Genomic DNA, 4,910 nt, shown 5'->3' with positions numbered 1-4,910 from the left:
TTTTTTTTTTTTTTTTGTAGTTTCACCATGCTGTTTAATCTAGCATGTATGTTGCCTAGAAAGGCTTGTACACTTTTCCAGCATGTCTCCTAGAGACCATTTCACCCACTGCTCTGTTTGGCCGCTAGCCTCTTGTCTCTCTCTTCAGCAATGGTGAGGCAGATTCCTTTTCCTCGGGGAAGAGAGATCCATGGTTTGTTACCCTTGCCAATAACAAAAATGTTGGACAGCCGAGTGGCAAAGCTGTTGCCATTGGCAACTTTCACATGAACCACATCAAAAGAGCCCGGATGTCTCTCTCTGTTGGTGATTTCACCAATTCTTCCCAAGTTAGCACCTCCAGTCACCATACACAGGTTCCCAGTGTCGAACTTGATGAAGTCAGTTATTTTGCCTGTCTCCAAATCAATCTGAATGGTGTCATTCACCTTGATGAGGGAAGAGGGTATGGAATAGTACTAGCATCATGGGTCACCAGATGCAGGATTCCTTTTGTGCCCACAAAGATCTTTCTCACTTTGCACAACTTGTACTTGGCCTCCTCGGGTGTAATACAATGAACAGCAAAGCGACCCTTGGTGTCATAAATCAGACGGAAGTTCTCTCCAGTCTTGTCAATGCTGATGACATCCATAAACCCAGCAGGGTAGGTTATATCAGTCCTGACTTTCCCATCAATCTTAATGAATCGCTGCATGCAAATCTTTTTTACTTTATCTCCAGTCAGGGCATACTTAACTCTGTTCCTTAGGAAAATGATGAAAGGCAGCCATTCCCTCAGGCTTGTGAGGACCAGTGGATGGACGAGGAGCAAACACGCCAGTAAATTTATCCAGCATCCAATGTTTTGGAGCAGCTACGTACTTCAGGTGTTTCTTGGGACCACGAGCCATGGCTGCGCTGGGAACGGAAAGAGCACAGCATGTATTCATATTAACTGAGTTGTATTTTCATTGCCAGGGCATATTTGGGTAGAGATTTACTGCAGCAAACACTGATGTAAAACTTTGTAGCTGGGATTAAAGGCATGTGCCACCACGCTGGGTGTGGTGGCACACGCCTTTAATTCCAGCACTTGGGAGGCAGAAGCAGGCGAATTTCTGAGTTCGATGTCAGCCAGGTCTACAGAGCGAGTTCCAGGACAACCAGGGCTACACAGAGAAACCCTGTCTCGAAAAACAAAAACAAAAAAACAAACAAATAAAAATTTCTGAATAATAATTTAGAGAAGGTACCATATCCCATACAGAAGAATTCCAAATAATTTATGTGGTCATGTGGTCCTCAGAGACTACTCCATAGATGTCAGCTATGCACAGTGCTAATGAGTCCACCCACCAACAGGAAGCCTGGTAAACACTATGTCAGCTAAGGGGTGAAGGGAAGGCATGCTGCTGAGAATGTGCCTTAATGTGAAGTACTGAGTGACATGAGATCTCCTCTCACCTTAAGCTCAGATCTGAATTTAAACAAGAGAAAATGGCCAATTCAGAGAACAGAGGGTCTTTCTCAAAATTCCTGACAAGCTTTCCCAACAGCCTCAAAGTCATTAATCAATAAGGATTTACTAGTAAATAAGAGCTTCAAAAAACAGAGAAATGAAATATAATGTGTACTGCAGTGGTGTCTGAGAACAGAAAGAGGACATTTGAAATAGCCTGAGAAAGATGGAAGAAGTTAGTAGCAAACAGTAATGCTGGTCAAAAGCCAACAAAAGTGAAAATATGGAATGAGGACCCATCGTCCTAACATTTCTTTAAACAGAAAACTATTATTTGGAAAGTTTGGCAAAGTGTATTTACAAATAATGTATCCTGGCCTCTGATGACATTATTAAAATAGTACAAGCCATTGAGTCAAGCATAGCTGAACAATTCTTCTCTGAGAAGTAGTAACATGGATAAATGTTTAAAAATGTTTCATTCTATATTTCCAAAATGAGTTAAAATACAAACTATAAAACAACCTGAGGAATTGGTGCCGTGTGCAAAACGATCAGGAAAACTTGGTGGTTTTGAGTTTGCCCCAGATGAGCAACAGACACCTAGATCATCTCCTAAGTTGATCCCCAAGTACTTGACTGACAGCAATTAACATCAAAACGTCAAATGTTTGACTTCCTTCTCTGTGTTCTTTTGTGCCTATTTCTACTTTTCATTTTTATTTTTTTAAAGAAAATGATGGGTATACATAAAAGTAGAAAAAAGTGCAAATAAATTCTACAGAATAGAAAGTTAATGACCATCCACTAATTAGACAGAAAAGGTCAAGGAAAGTATTGTTAACAAACACTGGTTGTCATATATACTTACTTCGTTTACATATTAGAATCCATTAGCTGTGCTACCTCTAACCCTTCCTAACTATTTAATTTAAAACACCAATTTTTGTAACATTACCAACCATTTTTGTCTGTATATAAAAATGCAAACCAATAGAACCTGACCCTCTGTACCTGTCCATATATTCTATGCATTCTCTTCTTGGGTTCACATAAACATAAGATAAACACAGCAGAAAGCCACCAAGATAATGCAGTACTTCTCCATTAAGGCACAATATATGTATAGGAAAACACCATCAACTTAGTTATATAAAGCTAAATCACATACTCTTTGACGTTTTCATATTCTTATTCTCTGAGTCAGCTTGCAGCAGAAGTCCCTAGGAGTTATATCGTGTTTGGTCTTATACACTTGTAAAGTAATTTGAATTCTATCTTATTAGGTTCAGGAAACCACTGTTAGGTTTCAACAGAAGAACAATATTAGGATTATTTGTTGATGGGAACTCTGAAGCCCAGGAAACCAGGGCAAGGTCAGAAAATAGGGAACGAAGTGAACTGAGATCAACAGCAGCAGGGACTAGAGAAGACTACAGGCATGTAGTTAGAGAGTTAAAGGTGGAGCTGGCAGTTAAGGATGGCATTTTATAACCAGAGAGCTCACGATTATTGCCAGAGAAGGTGGCAAGGGTATTCAAAGCTAATAAAACATGCACACAGTCCTGACTCAAGTTTTCTCCCTATCAGCTGAAAGCAATGTCAGGTTGTACACATGTCAGAAATCATAGAAGTGGAAATTATGAATGGAATTGGAGGAGATGATCCCAGCTACATACACAACACTGTAGAAAGATATTTGCTGTCTCTAAGAATGTATTAAACAAGCCACTGCCACTGAATCTGTATTGGGTAAGAAGGGGTCCACTGAGATTCTTATATTTTAAAAACACTTAACAAAAGGGAATGTGCCAGTTGGTTTTGGCAACTTGATGCAAATGAGGATCAGCTGCAGAGAGAAATCATCAGTTGGTACAAATTCTTGATTAATGATTGATAGCAGTACTAGTTCTAGGTAGGTGGTCCTGACTTGTATAAATAAACAAGGTAAACAAACTAAGGGGAGCAAGCCATGAAGCAGCACTCCTCCATGATCTCTGCTTTAGTTCCTGCCTCCAGGTTTCTCTTGAGTTCTTGTTATAACTGACCTCAGTAGTAGATTATTCCTGGAAATCTTTTTTTTGTTTGTTTGTTTGTTTTTGACAGGGTTTCTCTTTATAGCCCTGGCTGTCCTGGAACTCACTTTGTAGACCAGGCTGGCCTCGAACTCAGAAATCCGCCTGCCTCTGCCTCCCGAGTGCTGGGATTAAAGGTGTGTGCCACCACGCCCGGCTATTCCTGGAAATCTTAAACTACATAATCATATCCCCTCCAATGTCCATTTTGCTCGGTGTTTTATCACAGCAATACAGATCTAGTACAAGAGGGACTTTAAATTCTTTGATCTGTTTTAAAGGTGTGACTTCTATTTGTGCAACTGTTTGTTGTATCCTATGACTTTTCTAGCAAATTCTTTTGGCCCTCACAAGGTTATTTTTCTCTTTTGAGTACACACATTGTTATAAAGCTATGGCATGGTCTATGGTGGAAAAACTTCTGTGAACTCTTAGTGGAATGATACCCTGAAGTATCAAAACAGAAGATATGTGTATTTAAATAAAAGCATTATTGTAATTTCTTCAATAAACTAAAACTCTGTGACTCAGTCATGCTACTCCTGAGAATTTACCTAAAGAATTCTTAAGTTGAAAGTGTGTAACATAAAAACAAACAAACAAACAACAAAAAAAAACCTAGGCCTTTAGGCCCAAGCTTGAGAACATGACTCAATGCTCCAAAAGGCATGCTAATCATAAAACAGCGACATTCCTCCACCCACCCGCTTCCTGGGTTCAGGGAGTATTTGTTCAAAAAGGACCACCCTGACCATTCATGGAACCCACTATGTAAATGTGCTATTGTTAGGGGCTCATAGAAACTGTCTTGAGAAATAACCCGTACAATTACCAGGTACTCCTTGTGACTCTTGTGACTTTGCACTTCCTCGAGACTCTTAACTGGTATTTTTGGTATTTTCCAACAACGCCCTCCCCACCCCCTTGAGCTGTGGTTTCTTCCTTTAAACACCCCCTTACCCAGCTACTTGGGGTACCATGGTCCTCTACCCCTGCGTGGTGTATGACTGTGGGCCTGAGAGTGCTCTTGAAATAAAAGTTCTCTTGCAGTTTGCATCAAGACCGTTTCTTGTGAGTGATTTGAGGTGTCACCTCTCCTGAGTCAGAACATGGGGGAGTTCTCACGTTATGGGCCTTTCAAAGTCAACACACAACATAAAAACTTGCACACTATAATTACTGTAGCACTAATCAGTGCTAGTAAGTTACAGAATTAGCCTGGCAACAGAAGAATGGATAAAGTGATTGTGTGTGTGTGTGTGTGTGTGTGTGTGTGTGTGTGTGTGTATGCACAATTGAATTTTATTTAGCCACAAAGAAGACCAATTGTACTCTTTGCAGAAAAATGGATGCAATCAGAGATTACCCTGTTAAATGAATTAATTTTGTGGCAA

The 4,910-nt window shown here is 40.1% G+C and overlaps 1 pseudogene; it reads right to left on the bottom strand.

Annotated features, from left to right (window-relative positions):
- Nucleotides 1–80: 80 nt before the first annotated feature.
- On the bottom strand, nt 81–896 carry LOC110284963 (annotated as a pseudogene).
- Nucleotides 897–4,910: the final 4,014 nt, after the last annotated feature.

This window comes from Mus caroli, chromosome 18 (genome assembly GCF_900094665.2).
Source record: "Mus caroli chromosome 18, CAROLI_EIJ_v1.1, whole genome shotgun sequence".
Classification (NCBI taxonomy): domain Eukaryota; kingdom Metazoa; phylum Chordata; class Mammalia; order Rodentia; family Muridae; genus Mus; species Mus caroli.
The sequence above is the reverse complement of the archived record's forward strand: the minus strand, read 5'-3'. Positions and strand labels throughout refer to the sequence as shown.